This window comes from Lepidochelys olivacea (assembly GCF_965140295.1).
Source record: "Lepidochelys olivacea isolate rLepOli2 genome assembly, chromosome: 22".
In the NCBI taxonomy this organism is placed as follows: domain Eukaryota; kingdom Metazoa; phylum Chordata; order Testudines; family Cheloniidae; genus Lepidochelys; species Lepidochelys olivacea.
In genome coordinates this window covers 13,646,407-13,668,778 of record NC_140432.1, presented here as the reverse complement: position 1 = coordinate 13,668,778, position 22,372 = coordinate 13,646,407, and the positions used below count along the sequence as shown (strand labels likewise).

The following is a 22,372-nucleotide window of genomic DNA, read 5'->3' as shown; positions in this document are numbered from 1 at the left end:
ACAAGAACGCCCCCGGTGTTGGTCACTGGCATACAGTACATGAAAAGAGACAAGCGGCAAGGGTGACTCACAGGACACTAGGTCAACCAGAGTGAAAGAATGTCTCCCTGCTCTACTCTGAACAGCTGACAGCTTTGAAACTAGCTCATGGGTCCCAACAGAAACCACAAGGAAGGTCCAGAGAGCAATCCAATGAGGGTTTTGTTCCCAGGAGCCACAAGTGTATTTTTATTTGTTTGATTTCTTTTTAATAGTTTTTAAATCTTGGTGGGAGTTGTACAATACTGGTGAAAGCTGCTGGGTTGGAAACAGTCGGCAGACTCAAGCCTCCAGTTTATCCACAGAACAGATTCATTTCCACTGCTGTGCTGTAAGGTTGTCATTACCTCATCCTGCCAATGCCTTTCAATTCTGACCCAGGCGTAGGTGCAAAAGACTCACACCCATCCCCATGGCCCATTCAGTAATTAATTAATGATTACTTGTACCGAGAGGCCTAAGCCAAGTTCAGAGCACCATTGTCTTAGGCACAGTACAGACACATAGTAAGAGACAATCCTTACTCTGAAGAGTTTCCAAATTAACTAGAAATGACCAACAACGGGTAGAAGAAAGGAAGTATCGTTATTCCCCATTTTACAGATAGGAACCAGGCACAGAGATATTAAGGGTAACTTTTTTTAAACACGCCTAAGTGATTTAGGTGACTAAGTTCATGTTCAAAAGTGACTTAGGCACTTGGGGGGCAAATTTCTAAAGGTATTTAAAGTCTAACTCTTAGTGAAATCAATGGAAATTAGGAGCTTAAACACCTTTAAAAATTTGGTCCACCTGGAACCTAAGCTGCTTCTGCCTCCTAGGACTTAAGAACTATTGAAAATCCTGTTGTAAGTGACATGACAAAGTTCACATGAACAATCTGTAGCAGAGCCAGCTGACCACCACTCTCCTGAGGCGCAGTCCTGTGCCTTAAGCACAAGAGCAGAGATCCTGTATTGAGGTTGCCAACAAGAGGAACGAATAATGAGCAGATTTTTTAATCCTTCTTGAACAAAATTGTAAAAAGATTGCAAAATAGCATAATTAGCAATTAGTTCAGGCCCTTTGTCAAAGTCTTCATTCTTTAATATAGAATATAATGAGAATTTAAATTAGATAATAAATATTATGGTGTGTCCCTATCTATGCTATGGTTATAGTTAAAGTCTTGCTTATCTAAAGAAAGGAAGAGCAGATATGTATGTGTGGGTGGTGAATCACATTTCTGTAGTGTTTCTTCTCTCTCTCCTAACAGTGACTGCTTTGTTCTGTCCCTGGTGGCATAGGATGGGGGGGTGGGAGGAGGAGAGGGGAGTGAAGAGGCAGTGAAGAGCTCTGGCTGAGAATGACGGAGGTAGTTACTGGACCACAGAGCAGGAGGTGGACATGTAAGAAATTGTGAAGATCGAGGAAGGACATCTGTGACCCTCAAAGGTTTCTGCTCAGATCAGCACCCTCCCAATATTCAGATGATCACCTGAGGCTTATCCAGAATGACCAGCACATCTGTGGAACGTTACATTTTTCTAATGTCTATCATCCAGAAGGTTTGCAAATTCTTCATATAGCATCAATGAAATGAAGCCATTTCTGGGGTAAGGGTGGCAACCAACTGATAAAAATCAATGGAGCAGTCTGCAGTGCTGGAAGACAACTGGTCCACAGCAAATTCTTAGCCTTACGAAAAGTGTCACTAGATTTTTAATACCCAGGTAGCGTAGAAAGGCCTGTAGCAAGGTTTTGTTCTAAAGAGTAAAGGGAATTGAACTGAGCTTATCTTTCTCAAAAGAATAAAGGACAGAGTTGCACCTGCTGGGATTTGAATCTGCAGCCTGAGATATTTCAGAGGTAATGCTTGGGCCAGAAAACTACCCTTTATGGGTGGACTAGAAATCAGGCAAGGTCAGGAAACCACCCAATGCTTCTGCTATTCGGTAACTTGCAAAGCTTTAGCACTGGGTATTCTACTGGAAAACAAACCTTTCCATGCTCAAGTTAAAAAAGATTTCTGAATTGTTTTTTTTTTAATTTTTGTCAGGGCCTGTTTGCATACGTTCATAGGTCTGAAGTTTGAATGTACCTAGTTTCCTATTGACTGACTCTCATTGCAAACCCATCAGCAGGGTTCAGGTTGAATGGGTTCATGCCCTTTCCCACAGGTTTGCTGGGATCTAGATTGGGTTTAAGCTTCTGCTGTGACACAACAACCAGAGGGGAAAACATGTTCCCCTTGTACAAACTGGATATACTTATTCTGTAAAATAAAAGGCAATGCAATAATGAGACAGACCACAATTACTGGGGGAAGGTGCCATTGTACTAGGCCACTGCCTATCTGAATCAGACAGGCAAAGGGCAATGCTTTGGTCCTTCTGTTTTCTTCCCTATTTTCTTGAGAGTTCAGCTAACATATGGAGTCTGTCAATAAATCTCTCTGAGAAGTCAGTAAAGAATTACTTCTGCTGAGTTGATGGTGACTTTCCTGACCATAAAGGGGTAGGCTAAGCACATCTGTCATGTAAATCATGTGACTTCTCTGGGAACTATTCCAATGAACCTGGTTTGATTTTGGAATATAGGAATTGCTATACTGGGTCAAACCAATTGTTCGTCTAGCCCAGAATCTTGTCTTTCATAGTAGCCAGTAGCAGCTACTTTGGAAGGATGCCCTTCCTCCACTGACCCCTCTCATACATAGGTATGGGATAGTCTGCATCTAGGGAAAGTTTCTTCCTATCTCCATTTAGTTAGAAATTGGATTATGCCTTGAAGGGATATAAGCCCTCAGGTTCTACTCTTTTTTTAATTTGCTGCTCTCCCTCCTTCAAAGGTCTTTCTTCCTTCTATCCTTCACATCCAATGGCTGTTTCTGTAATATTTCCTAGGATGCTTTTGAGTAAACACTGGGACTTTCAGTTCTCAGTCCCATCAGCACAGAACTTCTGTGTAGGGTCTGAGCAGTGAAATAACTCTCTGCTTGCTGGAAACCAAGTAAAGCCTATGCACCCTGCCACATCATGGGAAAATGTTAGCATAAACTAAATCCCCACAATATAATGTCCTTACTCTAGCAGTGCTAGAATGAGAGATCAGAAAGCGAAGAGGCTGGGAAAACATTAAAATAAATAGAGAGGCATAAAAAGTTTGCCAGAGCTTCTTGAACCTTAAGCAAAGGTCTGATCCAGTATTCCCTGGAATAAGACTCCCATTGACTTTATTGGTCATTGCATCAGGCTTTATGAGGCTAAATCCTGAAAACCGGAGTCCCTTCTTCACAGTCCTTTCTCGGTTTAGTGCTTTCAATGGTAGTTTTGCTTAAGAAAAGCTTGATTATTTCAGTAAGTGCATCAGAATTTGGGCCAAGATTTGGATTGGTGAGGGACAGGTGAAAGCTAAAATCAGTGGTTATTTTATCCAAGCCATCCTAGTAGCAGTGACTCATACTAGTGGTGGGATTATTCCCTCCCAAACATACAACGGGCCAGGTCCTCAACTGGTGTACATCAGCGTACTTCCATTGTCTTCAATGAAAGCACACCAAAGGAGGATCTAACCCAATGTTTTTAAAGCTTAATGATAATGAACTGTTGCCAGAGGGCAGAGAATCCTATAGAAATATCCTGGCTCAAGAAAATGAACCCTGCAGAGATCTTGGTTGAAGCATCCTACCCTCTTACACATGATTCACTTTTCTTACCGCTGTAAATCCATCTCTTCTAAAAGATGGGCTTCCACAAACTCACTATGCTCACTAAATTCCATCGAGGAAATGACCAAAAATACAGAGAGAACATATTCAGGACTTACAGTAACTTTAAAACCAAGCACTTTGTGATTGTTAAACCGTGCATGCTGTGAACTTAGCTAAGCAAATTGTAAGGAGATTCTGATAGCTTGTGAATGCAGATAGTGTCTTTGGTGTGGGATTCAAAAATAATAATAGCAGCACTATGAAAAATTTTATTTCTAAAAATGCCATTGTATTTTTTGCAAGGGCAGGAATGTTAGTCCTGGACAAAGTCCAACTTGGGTAATGACATTCTGCCTTCCAAAACTCCCTCTTTATTTTCAGCTAGTTACAGTATTCTCAAGCCTTTTTCAGTGTCTAACTCACAAAACAGTTGAAAAAATAATCATCCCATGTTACTTTATATTTCATAATCTTTTGTGACCTGATTCTGATCTCCCTTACACTCACACACTTGAAATCAGGGGTACTCCAATGAAGCCAGAGGTGTTGCAATGAGGAGAAAACAGTGAGAGACCAGAACCAGGCCCAGTGTCTCTTGCAAATCAACAGCCACAGTCACAATGTCCATCCTTTGTGGGGGTACATAAACAAAGATCTAAAATCGCAACTTTCCTTGATGGTTTGTACAGTCAGTCAGATATTTCATAATAGCCAAACCATTCTATTCGTTTATAGACATAGCCTAAGGCGTCAGATCCTGCAAATGTGTCAGCTATCGTCTTAGCCAACACACCAAGGATTAAACCAGGGATCTCCAGAGCTGAAAGATGGAGTCTCTACAGCTTGAAATAAAGAACCAGGCTTGAGCTAAGAGCTGTAAGAGACGCATATCCTTTGTGAATCAGGCACAGAAGAGAGGCATAACACATACTGTCAAGTGGGTTACATACTTCCTCTAGATAGAGGAAGCACCATCCACACATCTGAGGTCCACAGCAGTTCAAACCCCAAATGAGCTTCCACTTATGTGATGGCTGCCATGTTGGGATTGAACGGGGAGCCTCCAGAAATGATAACGTAAAATGTCCCCGAGACTAAGCTAGAGACTGGGGTGCCTACCTGGGGCTGCAACAGACTCAGAACCCATGTGCACTGGACACAGAGTGAGACCAATGTGGTTAACACAACCACATACGTGCACAACTTTACTCAAGTGAGTACCCCCCTTATGTCAGTCAGACTATGTGAGCAAAGTAAGACACTTGCATGCACAAATGTCTGTAGGAGCAGGGACTAAGTGTGTGTATATTCTGCCCGAATATGATCTGGGTATTATGGGAAGAAATATTAACATTTTATGTCTCTTTCAAATTGTAAACCACTGTGCTGCAATTAATCACAGTTTGACTGACCAAGTACAGTGCACTGGACTGACAGCATGCCTTCTAAAGAGCTAACACTTTATGTTTTAGCCACAACAAGTTAATTTTAAATCTCAGAACAATGAGGGTTTGTCGCTGACTTTCTTGTCTGATCCACCCTGCTGAATGTAGCTTTTCAAACATGCAAGAACCAGATGGCCCACAAGATCATTTTACAAATGTTTAGTTTTGAATCATTTCCTAGAAGGAGGCATCCAAAATAGCAAGCTACAGGCTTAGTGCACCCTTAGAAACAGACATGCTTTCTCAAAGAGTGAGACTACAAGGCCAACAGTGTATATAGCTTTATTACTACAGTATCTATAGTCATCTGTATTGCACTACAGGCAGTAAATATACAGCATGAGAGCTATTGAGAGGTTTTACCTTTTTGCATAGACTTAATTCTCACAATGTCATCATTAAATTAGCTAATTTTAAAGCTAAAGTATATAGCTAAATTAGATAATGAAAGCTGATTAATAACTTGTTCAAATGAATCCTAGCATTTCTTAAACCCTCTCTCCCCACTTCCAATTTTCCTTCTAATGGAGTTATCCACTTTACCAGAGTAAGTGCGTTCAACTGGAAGCATAGGCAAAGTTCTGTAAGTATCAGGAGTCAGCTACCAGGGGACTTTGCAGGAGTGATGCTTCTACCCCTGTAGAGGGACGTTTCCCATAAAGACAGTAAGGACTCCTACCATTTAGTATTACTAACTATTTGTACTGCTGTAGGTCCAAGGAGTCTCAGACGTGGGCCAGGACCCCATTGTGCTAGACACTATACAAACACAGAACAAAAAGATGGTCCCTGAAGTGTGGTCTCCTGTGTTTGTCCAGTGGTTCAGGTAGAGCTGGGTGGGAAAGACTTGTCCCATCCCAGAGAGGATTTCCAGATTTTGAGTTTTTTCCCCATCCCAAATTGGGACAAAAAGTCAAAATCTCAAAAATGTTCATGAACTAATTATCACACGTGGGTTTGGATCAATCAAAACATTTTGTTTTGATAATACCTAAACGTTTCATTTCAATTTCAGCTTTTTAATTTGTTTTTACTTTAGTTAACTTACATTTGAAAAGGAAAAGTCGTTTTAAATAAAAAAAATAGACTTCTTGTTCAGAAAATGTCAAGACGGGGGTGTCAACAACTTAAAAAAAAATTTCCAAAGTTTTTCAAAACAAAAACTCATCAAAACTGACCTGTGTCTACAGACTGGCATTGTGATGGAAATAGGCTTAGTCAAAAATTCTTGACCAGCTCTAGGTTCAAGCACAGAACTTAATTTTAGTCCTGGCTCTAAAACGGACTCCTCTATAGATGTAAGTCACTTTTCCTGTGCTACTGTTTCCCCGGGTGCAAAACTGGGTACCATGATACCTACTTCCTTACTTCAGGGGACAAATACGATGAAGCAATGCTTCATGAGCCAGAAACACTGCCTTTGTTCAACCAGTCAAGCCCAGGCTACAATTCCCCAGTGACAGAAAGTCCCAGAAGTGCAAGCCGCCTGCCTGCCCACTCTGCCAAGTGGCTAAGAGGTGGCCGACAAAGCCCCAGGAGTAGCAGGACCAGATGAGAAGACCTATAGGAGATTGAATCGGTCTTCTAAGCAATCTATTCACCTGTGGAGCCCCAGCTGGGCATAAAACTGCCCTCCATTGGAGAAGTATGATGACAACATCAGTGCCTTCTCTCCCCATGGAGTTGTGCCCCAGTCGAATGTAGCCCCACGTGCACCCACAAGAGGTGAGTCAAGCTCATGGTTAGGAAAGTGCTTTAAACATGAAAAGCACTATACAACTACACACACAAATATTGAGTGAGTTCAAACAGTTAAAACTGGAAGAGAAGAAACACTGGACTTCAAAAACAGTGAACAAAGATCTCAAAGCAATAACCTTATTCTGAATGAATTGATGAATTTGCCTCTTTAAATTATTGGATCTTACTACATTGTAGAGAGTTAGTGGGTTACATAGAGATTGTTGTAATGAGACATAAAACTTGAGTCTCTACTGAGTCCATGATTTTTGGTGTCTAGCCGAGTTCCACCCTGTATTTAGCTGTGACGCTCTGACTACCTCTCCCAGATTTGAAGATCTCTGCAGAGCTCGAAATCTTGTCTCTCTCACCAGCAGAAGTTGGTCCAATAAAAGCTATTACCTCACCCACTTTGTTTCCCTCAAATCCTGGGACCAACATGGCTACAACAATACTGCAAAATACTTCCTTTGTCTCTCCTGCCTATCGATCCTACACTTTTTGGAGCAGAGACTGTCCCTCACTATGTGCTTGTACAATGTCTAGCATAATACGGTCCTGATCTCATTTGGAGCCTCTAGGTTCTACCCTAATACAAATAACCACCTTAGGTTAATTTTGACCCCATGAAAGTTTTTCCAAGCCATTAAAGGGTCTGTGAACAAAACAAAAACAAATATTACATCTCTGCATGCTGGGAGCTGACTGGCTGTATAGTAACCTTGGTACGAACCACATTTGTCCATTTGTGTCAGTGTCTTTTTTGGAATGAACATTCAAGAAAGTCCCATTTTGTTTTGTGTAATTTTACGCACACACAGAAATGCCTACGATTCCTGGTCTCAGTGACATACACAGTATAAGTAAAGGAAGCACTTTTAACCACCAAAGCAAGACATGCTTTTCCAGAGGTTCCACATCCCATCAAAACTTGGCCATTCATGGATAATTATATCTTCTCCTCCAACACTGCAAATACAGAAGAAGGAAGCAACCCTACCAGTCCATATCATCCAGTCTCCAGCAATTGGGACAGAGGAAACCATCAACTCTACCAGTCTCCATCAGCTGGGACCAACAAATGATAGGGCTGGTTCTGTATTTTGCAATTTAATCGAACTTCAGGCAGTGTCTATGAAGAGTGCTTTGTCCCCTCATATCAGTAATATTAGATGGAGAAGTAATGTGCATTGATAACAGTGATTAGTGGGCATTTGTCCTGAATATGGGATTACACCACAGACTAGACTGGCTCTGAAGCGTTTTGCTATCATCCGACATCACAGTAACAAGCGGTTAGTACACTGGCTGGTGGTACATAAGAGTTTATGACTGAGAAGTAACCAGTGACTCTCTATGTCTTCTTTCATAAGAGGTTGTCAGCACCTGCAATGCCCACTGACTTGAACGACAGCTTCAGATGCTCAGCACCTCTCAGGATCAGACCCATCATTTGTTTTCAATAGAACAACAGGACCCGATGCACAGCAAGTGTCCATCAGCATAGTTCCTCTGATTGACTTTTACCACCCAAGCTCCGCCTGCTGTCTGTGCATGGGTCTTAGTGACAGCTGTGTTGATCTCACATTTTTCTGATCTAAGACTTGTACTTGAACTAACTCTGAATTGTTACCACTTAACCTGTTCACACAGTCCCCAAAACGTGCTGTGAACTCTGTGGAGGAAAAAAAAAAAAAAAAAGGACTTGTCCCGGTCCCCTGCCCCCCATAAAGAGTTGAGTTTACCAGTCTAATTCTAGACTAATAAACATGTGGAGGAAGGAAGTACAAAGCTTACAGTAGGAAGACCATATGGTTACTTTGTCTAGGTATATGCACAGCTTTTAGCTAATCTATCTAGATCCATAACAAACACACCCCCATATATTAACACGGTAATTCTTTTTCTCTGGGTGCTGTTGAAGATGTGAGGATTTAGGAGGAATTTGATGTGGAGAAGATAGTGACTTGACCAACTGGAATTGGGAGGATGATCCATGCACAGGGAGAGCAACGAAAAAGGTAGGAGTGGGAATAGCAAACAAGTAGAGGGGTCAAGGTGAGTATCATAAGTGGAAAAGAGGGGCAACATACAGGAAACATGGTCTGCAATAAATTCTAGTGCAAAGAACATGAAACACAAGAGGTTTCTTATTCTAGCATTTTTGTGCCATTACATTTGAGTTTGTGTCAGCACTTTCATTAGGCTCTCCGATACTATGGTGATATTCACCAGTACAACTACTTGAGAGACAGAGAGAGATACCCTCATCCTCAGTGTTTTAGCATTCGGCCACACCAATTAATGTGAAACTGGGTAGATATCAGTGATGGGTGAATTTCCATAAGTTTGGAGGTTCATTTTGATTGGAATAAGCACTTGAATAAGCAGTTGCTTTTCTGAACCTTATGGATACTCCTCCAGAACCTCCAGCAACTGGGAATCAAGTCTGGGATCTGCAAGGTATTGCACCCTCTACTTCCATTGAAATCCATGTGAGTGAAGGGCACTTGGCTCCTTGTATGATCTGCCCCAGTGTTTGAAATCTAATGAGAACTGACTCTCTGGTTAGATTTCCAATACTTCTTGCTTTCAGGCAGGTCAGAAGCATCCTTTAAAAAAGCCTGTCTCAAAAGATCTTGTAACTTCTGTTTTTAGTCCAGTTTGGAAACTGGAATTTCAGACCTGAATGAAAATTAAAACAAATAAGGAAAGAGTTTAATGAATATTTTCATACCTCCAAAGAGGTTTGGTCTGAGATTTTGATGAAAGAATGTGTGTGTTTGTGTGTGGGGGCGGGAGTGGTCTAATTTTAACTAAACAAATTCACCCATTTTAGCAGAACAAATTTTAAATGATAATTATTATATGTACTTCCTAGTCCCTTTTAACAAAGCATATTACATACATTAAGCAAGCCTCAAAACAGCCCAGAGATATAGGGAAGTATTATTGCCATACAGGTGGCAAAACTAAGGCACAGAGAGATTAAGTGTCTTGCCTAAATCCACACACAGTCAGTCAGTCTCTAGCACTGAAATCAGAACGTGGGAGTCTTGACCTCAAATCCCATGCTCTAGATCCCACTTCTGGCCTTTGAAAGTAAGGTACCAAGATTCAGCCACATGGCCCATGAGACAAATCCTCCCATAGCAAGTTTAGTATTTATTACACAAAGGGGTCAAATTGTGCTTGCAAATGCTGTATCTACGCAACTCTAATAACTAATTTTTGAGATGCTTAGAGAGCATAGGATGGAAGACTATGAAAAGGGTAAGTATGTATTGTTATTAACCGAGGTATGTTTACTCAGCCCTTGCTCAGATTAAACAATGGTTGATTTCAAGAACGAAAGAGAGAGATTTTCAAAGGTACAAAGCACAATTAGGTGCCCAATTCCCATTGAAAAACCAACAGGAGTTGGCCACCTGTCTCTCATTTTGTGCCTTGGGGGAAAATTTCATAGTTAAGCACTTCAGGATCTGATCCACTATTAGTGAAGTCACTGGGAGCGGTGAGCATGTCTCTGAGGGCAGAATATTGCCCAAGCTTTTTTACTTAGGTACTATCATTGCATTAGTGACTGTGCTGGGTCCAGAAATGGGACATGCACTGATAAAAGTGGGAATTTCACACACAGTTCTTAGACAGTAGACAACGCTAACATAAACAAACAATCAAACAAACTGAAGGCAAGGCAGTGGCTAATTTTCCTTTTGAAGGCACCTTCTGGCAGTCTCAGCTGCAAAGCAGAAATTGTGTTTAGTTGTAAAATACAGATTAACCCTGATATTTGAACATCTAAGATATTTCTAACACACTATTAATACGTAGTTAATGAATCCAGTTAGAAAGCCTGTAAGAAGAAGCCTGATCTCTGCTGCCATTAATATCACATGAATGTTCTCTGTTGCACTAACTGGCCATAGCTTTCAAAGTTCTGATCTGGTTAATCCATTTGGCACCTCTAAAGTAGAAAGGAACCAAAGCAGCAGATGCAAACATCTCCCACTTTAGGAAAGTTCAGATCAGGATACGAGTCCGAGGCCAGATCCTCAGCTGGTGTAAACTGCTATGCACCCCCAACTCTACCATTCTGAACCATCTCTAATAGATACAGTACTCACAATTTCACATTTATGTACTGAAAACCAAGACAATCCTGCCCACTAGAAGAGTAACTTGCTGGGCCAGTCTTTCACTCCATACTCTCTTGAATCAGTAGCTGGGCCACAATGACGTTGTGTCTTTTGCCCTTTACACAACAGACATGAAATGAAGAAACCACATGGGCACAGCATATTCACCGAATACACACAACATGCAAGGCCTAGATAGATGTACACATTGCACTTCTGGTTGGGTTCTGGTGGCTTCTAAAACACAGAAGAGTGAACACTATTAGATGGCTCACGTACTATTTAAAGAGATACTGTCCTATTCCTATATACCACAAATGACAATGAAATATGGGTGTGGATTCAATAAACATTTAACATTGGCCTCCACTGGCCAGTCATGTTGTCCTCACCTTGCTATCCAAAAAAGTCTGCTTTGCTTGTGTTCAGTTGTTACTTTCTAAGCCTGCAGCCTTTATATGTATGTAAATCCCAGTTAAGTCAGTGGGAGTTGTATGTGTTGTGAGCAAGGAGTACAGTGACTGGCTTTTAAATTCATTGCCATAGATAATTGAACATGCTGGGGAAACCTCAAAAGGTTCAGAGTTCAGGTTCCAGTCAGAAAAAGGCACCTCAATGGTCAGGAGACTCACCTGAACCTCAGTGCAAAACAAGGCTACAAATCTCAAGAGAACAGATTCTGTTGTGAGATTCCCATTGCTGTGCCAGTAGCCTTTTTATTTATATTGGAATTGGAAAAGGTTGAGGAAAAGGCAACAAAAATGATTAGGGGTATGGAACAGCTTCCATATGAGGAGAGATTAATAAGATTGGGACTTTTCAGCTTGGAAAAGAGACGACTAAAGGGGGATTTAATTGAGGTCTATAAAATCATGACTGATGTGGAGAAAGTAAATAAGGAAGTGTTATTTACTCCTTCTCATAACACAAGAACTGGGGTCACCAAATGAAATTAGTAGGCAGCAGGTTTAAAACAAACAAAAGGAAACATTTCTTCACACAGTGCACAGTCAACCTGTGGAACTCTTTGCCAGAGGATGTTGTGAAGGCCAAGACTATAACAGGATTAAAAAAAGAACTAGATAAATTCATGGAGGATAGGTCTATCAATGGCTATTAGCCAGGATGGGCAGGGATGGTGTCCTTAGCCTCTGTCTGTCAGAGGCTGGGAGTGGGCGGCAGGGGGACAGATCACTTGATGTTTACCTGTTCTGTTCATTCCCTCTGGGCACCTGGCATTGGCCACTGTCAGAAGACATGATATGGGCCAGATAGACCTTGGTCTGACCCAGTATGGCCATTCTTATGTTCTTGGGATTTTGGCTCAGATTCTGGTCTCACATAGGACCCCGATGATCCATTCTCCCTTCTGGATACAGAATAACTCCTACTGAAGTAACAGAGTTACTCAATAACACCAGGAGGATTACATTCATTGCTACTTAGGGGACCAGTACAAGGCATGGGTACCACTTTAGTCCCTCTTAAGCTTGGTTTTGGGGAGTTAAGAGGTGCCTTGGTCTTTCCTCTGTATGGGGGTAAATTCCACTCAGTAAGAGTAGGGCTCAAGGAATAGAGACTGATACAACCATTTATTGTATTAGAAGTTTATTGACTATTGAAAAAAACCCACAAAAATACGGAGATAATATTCTATCCTCAAATTAAATACAGCTGAAAGCATTTAGAGGGAGTTTTTTTCTTATTACATCCAAACCAGTTCTCCCATTCCCAGGGTCATGACAGCTCTGCATTCACTCCCCATTAACTGCTCTGTGCTGAAGTAAAACACATTTATGCAGCCAAATCCTGCTGTCCTTATGTTGGCTAACCTCTCATTTACTCTCAGGATTGGATTTTCAAAACTGCTCAGCACTGACTTAACTCTGTTTCCAACAAAACTCAGTGGTCAAGTTTCCATTGACATCTATCAGAGCAGAGTTAGGCCAATGCAGAGCACTTGTAAAAATCCCAACCTTCTCGTTTTACATTGGAAATACATTTTACTATCTAAAGAAAACATTCAACAGTTTATTCCTGGACCCCAGAAAGTCAAATTCTGATCTCATTTTAGTGGGTGTGGATTTGGAGTACCCACCCAAGTCAAAGATTTACACCATGTAAATGAAAGCAGAATTGGGACCATTGTACCTGGCCCATAAGCATCTGTCATTACAAGTGGTAAATAGGAGCTGTGCATGGGGAAAGACCTGAAAGATATGGTCCATGGTCTTGAACTGAAAAGAAATTAACTGAGCCTGATACTGATACCACTCTTACTTGTTTTACACAGGTAAAACTCCACTGAGTTCAATAGAATGACTCCTTATTCACACTAGAGTGAGTTAGAATCAGAATTAGGCCGATAGTATCTGGAAGAGCCAGTGTGCGGAATTTTTAATATATTTGAATGCTGTTCTACAGTTGTATTTTTCCCCATAGTAAGGATCATCAGAGGTTATCAATTCAGCTCCCATTAAAGAAGATTTTCCAAAATGATAGTCCAGATTTACAGGGCAGACATGACAATCTCCTGGCAAAGAAGATACTAAACTTTATCATTGATCAGTACTCCTTGCCCAGGACCACTGGCCTACAATTGCAAATATAAGGCAGATGTGGAATAGAAATTAAACATTGTGCTCTCAGGGTGGCCTCAATTGCATTCAGACTTTGGCGGAAAACAAGGCCAGAGTTCTTTCAACATTGCTTCAGCAGTTTCATTTATAGAGAAATTTCAAAACAGACACATGCTTGACCTAAACCTCGGTAATACAAGACAATGCATATGTCTAAAAAAGCTTATTGCACAAAGCAAGTCAAGGTGTTTGCAGGATGTATTAAGATAATGTGCTCATCGGACCATTAACACACACTAGAATCAGTAACTTCTAAAATTTTCTATTAAAAAGGGAAGTTGGTCTGAAATATTTTTCCCCATTTATTTCAAAATAATTCACAAGAAATATTTATCATTTTGGAGAGTCAAACAATGGGGTCTTCTCAAATATAACCAAAACAAGGTATGAACGTTCAGTTAAAGGATATTTCTCTCCAAAACCCCACTCAGACTTAAACTACATTTACAACTGAGAAAGCACTCTGCCCACTATTATTAGACATGATAAAATAGTTCTAGACATTCGCAACCACTTAGATATTCAGAGTTAAAGGAAAAAACATCTGAATGATTTTAAATGTTTTCTCTCGATAATTATAGATATCAAAATAGTTTTGTCAATATAATGTAATGAGAGATGCCTTTAAAAATTAAATTCCACACCGGGCAAATTTAATTTACATTAAGGTTGCTAACTATAAAAGGGGATTGGTAAAATGATGATATTTAGTAGAGCAATTTAGAGCTCTAGCCCAAATTTCACTTGCTTCTCTTCTTCTTGGTCAGACTGCCTATCTTTAACAAAACTTTATAGCTTGGATACTTAAATGCATTTGTATTCTTACTGGAAGCCACATTTTATAAATATAATTTGCTTTTAATACCAGGACATAGTTAAACAAAAAACTTTTGAGGCCATTACTTTGTAACCTCCCTGAAGTTGGGGTACCGGAAAAGCTGGCCTGTTTGTGGAAAACAATCAGACAGATATATAAATGTCAACTACACACTTGAGCACAATTTTTGTTGGGGGAGGAAAAAATTACGACACAATTTTACTTTAAGATGAACTGACAACCCGGCGTCTTTCTTGTGACTAGAACAAGAAAGTTGCTCCCCTCTTCGTTTTCCAGTGCAAGATTCAATGTTCTAAAACAAAAACCTTGTTCTTTGTTGAACCTTTTTCAAAAGAAGCCAAGTTGCAATCATCATAATTTGCTTTTATACGTAAAATATAGATAGATGGATGGACCACAGCTAAGAAATGCCTTCAGTCATTTTCTTTTTCTCCCCCTTCATTTGCTTCATTTGCTTTCATTTGCTTTTTCTCCCCCTTAAGATTGAAAAGCTTCAGTATCCAAATAGCAACAGGAAATTTTTACCTTGTGGCTAAATAGCTCACTGTTCACTTTGCAGCTGCTTCTACTTTTTGGCTGGCCAAAACAGCAATACAAAAGTCTTTCCTAAGAAACCAACCTTCTGACAGATGGACAGCGACAAACACAAACCTACAAAGAATTCTCCCCACCCCACCCCGTCCCATCGTTATAATTCCTAATTTTGTGGAATCTATTGCTGGGCTGTTTATCATAACAGTGTGCAATAAAAAGGACGACTAACTCTTGCAATTTTCTCCCTACTCCTCCCCTTGACAGGGGCCACTGACAGGGAAAGAGGCTTGGAAAAGCAGAGCAGTGAAAGGCTAAGAAACAATAAGCAACCATGGCTTTGACAATGCAGCCCTGAACCCTTTTTGCTCCCGCTGTGACACTTGCATTCAAGAGCAAGGGCGGCTGCCATCATAAGAATGGACAATGGCATGAGGAATACAGGGGGGTGGGGGGGGGAAGGAAATCAGATGAATTCAGAGCTAAGATGGCAGAGCTCTCACCTTTTCCGCTTTTTTCGAGTAATCTGGAGGAGACGTCCCGCAGAGAAGAGATAAAAAGGGTGTTCTGAACTGTTGGAAGGTTCTGAAGACTCCTGCATTTGCAAACGCATTTTAGAACTATTTGTAGGGGTATATATGCTGCATGCCATCTCTCTGTCTCTGTCTCTCTCTCTCTCTCCCTCTCTCTCTTCTGTTTTATGTCCTGCTATCTCCATCCCACACCTCTATTAGTATGAAGACTTTCTGCCCATGTAAGTAAGTGAGAGTGTGTGTTCCTTAATGTTTGAATCAAGACACACGTCTGCTTGCATTTCTAATCCAAGGAGCCTATAACAGCTACTACAACTATCAATTAGTCAGCAATAGCTTGAGATCCCCATGCGTCTGAGTGAACAAAGGTGGGAAACACATGCAAATAATAATACAGCACCTGGGTCACGTACAGTAACTTAGCTAGCAACAAATAATTGCATCTGTTTCTGCTTTTTCAATGGTTAGTGCTCATTGTTATGTAAAGCTACAGGTTATTAATGTGAATGCTAACATAATTAGACATGGCATTGTATATTTTTCTTTGGACAACACAATAAAAAGAAACTGAACTAAACAAACAAATAAATGGCGATTTAAAGGTTTTAACAAAAGAGATTCTCTGATCCGTAGCTGTGCATCCTTACTTTTTTTTTAAATCAACTGTTCTGGAGTTAAAGATGCATTTGACAAATATGTATTTGATCATTTAATATATAAATATGTATGAAATTTAATTTCTTCAGAAGAGACTAAAAGAGGGTTGACTGTATTGAAGTTAAGCCCGCAAAATGAGCAAATTATACCCTCTTAAAAACCGAAACTGTTAATTTTTTAAAAGTAACGGTTATTTTAAAGGACATTTTAAGGGTGTTTTCCGCACATGTTTATAGACGTTAGCCTAACAATTAAAAAGAAAAATACAGAACATTTTATCCTCATTTGTTTTTAAGCTCGACAAATGAATTTCATTTTAGGAAAACCAGAAAAGTGCTATGTTATCAAGAAGGACAAAAATAAAAAGACGACACCTTCCCAGATCAAAAAATCCACCATCACCCTGAATAAGAGGTAAGGATGAGAAAGACCCTGTTTACGGTCTGTTAAGCACAGAATATTTCAAAGATGCGACTATAACCTGTGGGCAATTTTATGTCCAGAGATTTCATAAGAACAACTCTAGTGTCAATTGAAATTTAATTTGAAGGAATGTTTTGAAATATGGCACAGATTAAAAATTAAATCGTTTGATGGAATTAGTTTGTTACTTATAAGTAGCATTTTTTTCTTGTGGCTAATGTGCCCACAAAGTCCCACATGGAGACATGTGCTGCCTAACTATCTCGTTAGCTCTATTGCTACTTTTATCACAATCCTTGGAAGGCTTGTTTGTGACACGAGACCATTTTTTCCCCTCCCAGTGACCCTGAAAAGTCGTCAACTTTATACAGCCTGAGAAGGCTTAAAAACAAAACCCTCTTTAAAAAACAAAGCAGCAAAAAGACATCCCCAAAGAGAAATTCCCCAATAAGAGAATAGTAATGGCTAGAAAAAGTAGTGAATAACTAGTCGCTGGTAACCACACAGCAGGTGTTCTCAATGAAACAGGATTAAAGGGCAGCTTCAGTAAAACAATTTCTTGACCAAATGAAGCCCTGAGTGCAAGAATCCCAGAGCAGACTGTACAGCACGAACGAAAGGAGTAACAGGCTTTTTAAATTTTAAATGGTGCTGACCTGCCATGCACTTCATTTCAAAATTTAGCTGTTGGGAATTGCAGGTGCTATGGTGACAGCAGATTTCCAATATGCCAAGAGCAGGGTTTATCCTAGTCTCTGTGCTCTCTGAAAGAGACACACCACAGGATTAGTACGATAAGGAGAGCACTAGCAAGGATCTGCAGTCCCACGAAAACAACCCTGCTCTCAGCCCCTCTGCCAAAGGTCCTATCAGAGAGAGAGACAAAAGCATAACAGATTCTACAAAATAATCTCACCCTTCACTGAAGAATGAGACCTTAATATACATATGTGAGGGTGTTATATACAGAATAGGGAGGGGGACAGGACAACCATTCCCAGCAACTCATTTGATTTCATAGTATGTGAATAGGCTATTTCCTACGTTAGTATGAATTACTAATCCTCCTTATTGGACCAATTTGTTGCCTGCAATATATATTTCAAGTTAAAGGAATGTTTATTGAAGAGTTTGTAACACAAAATAATCACACTCAATGTGTTGTCTCATTTGAGGGGGGCACGCAGGCAAAGAGAACAGTAGAAGATCTGAATTCCTGCAGTGGATGTGTTATAACTGCTTAGGCAAGTAGGTAGGCTGAGATAGATCATTTTCATTATTATATTTTATGTCTAATTCTTCTGTTTCCTAGCCCATTTTGTATTGAGTTTACAGCCTGGTTTCTAATACCTTCAGTCCTTAAAACATACCACATGCTGATAAAATGAGTCATTTTCTTAAAAAAATAATTAGATGAATAGACACCACTAATCTAAACCAATATTTTTTTCTTCATCTAATCTGTCTAATTTAGCTCCCTCCCTCCCTAGGCATTCATATATTTACAATTTATAATGTTATTTCACTATTTTATTCTCAAATAAGACTACAAGTTGGGTGGCTATTTTGCATTAAAAACTCTTAACCAGTAACATCAATTACAAGTAAGGGATGGACTGTACCTTCATGCTGGATTTTTATTGTTCCATTTGGTGATATTGTAGGCATTTCCCAATAGCATGGCACAAATATTTAACAGACAAAAGAGCAACAGGAATTTAGGCAGTAGGACTCTCCAGGATCATCAGCTAAGAACAAAATCACAAGACATTTAACAAGATTTGCTGTCAGAGACAAATTGGGTGAAATCTGAAATGTTGAGAGCACAGGCGATATTGTATATTTTCCTGCTTTCCCAAATTCTAAACAATTTCTTTCAAATTAATTATTTAAATATTGCCTGCTTCTTTTTTGCCCTAATAAAAATAATCTCAACTATAATTTTATAGGACAACTGGGGTCCACAGATTAATGGGCAAATCAATATCGTAGGTAAATGACAGTAGTCCAACCAACAAACAAACCCTTCCAAACATCTTCGGCTGTAATAAAAACGTTGACAATAGTTACATGATTAAAGCAATTGTTTTTCATCTGTGGCCTTAACATTGAACAAATTCAAAACTGAGTGAGCAAAGTTAACCCCTTGGGTTTCGCAGAAGAGATTTAATTTATAGAAATAGGGTTGTTTTTTTTTTTTAACAAATATAGCTATTTTCAATGTTGTACAATAAAGCCTTTTCCTTCCTAATTTTATTTTAAGACGAGACCCCGTTTAGGATTTCACATTGTAAATCTCCCTATGTCTGAATGCTGTTACAAGATTTGACAATGAAAGAATAATTCATGTCAGACAAAAAGAGCCCTTCAATCAGCTTCATGCAGCTTTTCTCCTGCAGGGCTACGCCAAAATGAATGTGGAATCCTGAGCCGAACCATCCATCACATTTCCCGAGTCTTTCAATTAATGACACTGCAATCAGATCGATGGCATGTAATAAGAAAAGAGCTTTGCATTTCTATACCTATTAATTCGCTGAGTAACTCCAGAGGTAAAACGTGACCAGAAAGGGAAAGGGGAAGAAATATTTCATCCTCTGAGCAAGATTTTTAGGGAGGTTTGGGCCCAATTACACAAGTCTCCCCCTTTCCTCCCCCCCAAATCCAGCAAAGTCAAAAGAAAAGTCAACTATGCTTTTCCTAAAATGGGATTATCTCCCTTTCCGGACAGGTATTTTCCTTCTTGTGTTGCTAAGCTTGTGAAGTGCTAAGAGTTTATTAGGTATACACTCTAGATTACAAGGGGAGTCCATTTTTCTTCCAGACGCAGACTGGTCAACCCCCATTAGACTCATAGTTAGCCAGAAAAATCCTGCAGTTCAAATCATGGACCAGTGCAGTCACTCACAGAGCAGGACTCTGCAGATTCCTTCCCCGGTGCTAAGGCAGTAATTAGCAACCAAATTTCCAGATCACAGAATGCGCCAGGGACAATCACCTCACGCAGTGATTAACCTCCAGGGAAAAGGGGCGGGAGGAACCCACCAACAACTGTGGGACGGAATTAAAATGACCTTACATCATTGAACTGGCATAAGACTTTGCTTCGATGACAAAAATTATCAAAGCTTTGCAGTACAGAACCCGACAAACACGTTGCAGTCCCCCTGTATCATAGAACTGATGCCATACACACAGCCAATCACTCATGTCACAAGGTTGTTTTGATCACTTTCTGGCTAACAGGAGACTTTGTGTCAACAGCAACTCCAGCTACTTTTGTTGTGTGTACTGGGGGAGGGCGGTTTTCTTTAAATCTAGGGCAGCTCACAAGGGACTATTTCTGACAATAGCCAAGATTCCCGCGACGAAAGGTAGGACTGGAGATTTACAACTCTGTTGAGTACCCTAGACTGTCCAGTTGCAAAGCACAATGTGTACTCCAGTGTTCAGCAATGTACAAATGTCTTGTCTATTAGCAGGTCAGGGAGAGGAGAGAAAGCGGTACCGCCTTGAGCCCTGGTTTGAACATTGGCTGCCATCCAGGAACTAACAGAGCCTTGGAAGGAAGGAATGGATAGGCTTGCTTACATCTGTTTCCTTCTGCCATAGCTGCAGACAGACTTTGAGAAATACAATAACCGTGCCTTTTTAAAATAAATTGAGACAAGCTTTAGAGAGGAATTTTCAGGGGCTTTTCCTCAACATTCTCGAAAGAGCTTATAGTGCTATGACTGCAGATGAATTGCATAAAGAGGATGCTTCTAAAACTGTCTGTCTCACACAGTAGCGTAGGGGAAGGGAGCGTCTGGCCTTGTGGAAATTTATCATGCTGCGAAAGCTGTTGAGCCTCTGGTAGTCACTGTCAACAGAAAAACCCAAGTACCTGTCTGGTTGAGGTGTAGAGAGTGTGACAAAGTTCCTCCTCTACCTTGGTGGGTCTTGCGCTCATTGGCGGATTTGCTTGCCTTGGAGCTTCACGGCAGCCCTCAGCTTGGCCGTTTTCGTGAACCCACAGTCCAGGTCAACTCCTCCTGTGTCTGATCAGGAGTTGGGAGGTTTGGGGGGAACCCGGGCCCGCCCTCTACTCCGGGTTCCAGCCCAGGGCCCTGTGGAATGCAGCTGTCAAGAGTGCCTCCTGGAACAGCTGTGCGACAGCTACAACTCCCTGGGCTACTTCCCCATGGCCTCCTCCCAACACCTTCTTTATCCTCTCCATAGGACCTTCCTCCTGGTGTCTGATAATGCTTGTACTCCTCAGTCCTCCGATAGTCCGCGTTCTCACTCTCAGCTCCTAGCGCCTCTTGCTCCCAGCTCCTTACACGTGCACCACAAACTGAAGTAAGCTCCTTTTTAAACCCAGGTGCCCTGATTAGCCTGCCTTAATTGATTCTAGCAGCTTCTTGATTGGCTGCAGGTGTTCTAATCAGCCTGTCTGTCTTAATTGTCTCCAGAAGGTTCCTGATGGTTCTGGAACCTTCCCTGTTACCTTACCCAGGGAAAAGGGACCTACTTAACATGGGGCTAATATATCTGCCTTCTATTACTCTCCTGTAGCCATCTGGCCTGACCCTGTCTCAAGAGGCATACAGTAAAACCACCCGAGCTGTTAACACATGTGACCAACCCTATGCTTTGGAAAGTAATAATTACAAATCACAGTTATAACAACACTTTCCCCCTATGTATATCCCCCTCTGTGCCTGATCAACAGAGGACTGGAGTCTGCTAGAGGATCTATTCTTGCTCATGTTCTTAGCTAGGTAGGGCCTGGGTTCAAATTCCCAACAATCACAATGTTTAAATAACGTCATTATTTCATTTATTTATAAACAATAACTAAAAAGATGCCCATGCAAAGCTCTAGGCACCCAAGCACACAAAACAACACAATATAATTATATCTCAGTGGCATTCAAATGGTCAACTCAAGTGGTACACAGCCAGCCAGACACCTACATAATCTCCTTTCTGCCCCTTCATTGTCTAGGAAGCATACCCAGAGCCATCTCCAAGAACCCTATCGAACTGTAGCATTACAATGGCACTTTTCAACTGAAGTAAATGTAGGTAAAGCTTTAGCCCCATTTTACAAATAATTAACCTGCGGAACTCACTGCAGCAAAATATTATTGAGACAAAGCTCTTAGTAGGGTTCAAAGTTTAGATATTTATATCAGCAATAAGAATATCATAGACAGTTACAGTAACAAGGAGAAATATTTATAAAAGGACCCCAGTCCTCATGCTTCGGGACATGAGCCCACTACTAACAGCTAGGAAGAAATGCCCCCCACCAATATGATTTACATAACTGTCCATTCGAAGGATTTTAAATCTTCTTCTGAAACTTAAGTTCTTTGCTACTGTGAGGGCAGGACTAGACAAACTATTGGTCTAATCTGGCATGGCAATTTCAATATTTCTAATGGAACTGAAGTAAGAGTTGTGCTCTGAAGCACTTTGAAGTGCTCACTGTGTACTTCTCTTGCTTTTACTTATGACCCCCCTGGGTCAGAGTTGGGCTCATACAACAACTCTTTAATCTTCTCGAGCCTCCAAGCAAAAGATAGAAAAGAAAAGATCATACACACAAGCCTGAGAGAATCTTTGCTGTTCTTGCCATCATTTCCGAGAGGGTTGTGTGAAGGCTATACTTGTGTGAAATAAACAAACCTTGAAGCAAAAAAGGCATTT

The 22,372-nt window shown here is 40.6% G+C and overlaps 2 long non-coding RNA genes across 3 annotated transcripts in view; one reads left to right on the top strand and one right to left on the bottom strand.

Moving 5' to 3' along the window:
* The window catches only part of LOC311511399, an 83,221-nt gene that overhangs the window by 25,713 nt on the left and 35,136 nt on the right, over nucleotides 1-22,372 (bottom strand). The window lies entirely within an intron of this gene.
* Nucleotides 1,415-21,881, top strand: LOC311511398. 2 transcript variants are annotated; one of them, XR_014709276.1, is made up of 5 exons: nucleotides 1,415-1,586; nucleotides 8,840-8,936; nucleotides 16,573-16,666; nucleotides 19,075-19,169; nucleotides 20,155-21,881. It is a non-coding gene; the product is annotated as an uncharacterized lncRNA (long non-coding RNA). The 2 variants fall into 2 exon arrangements; XR_014709277.1 differs by having other exon boundaries at nucleotides 19,075-21,881.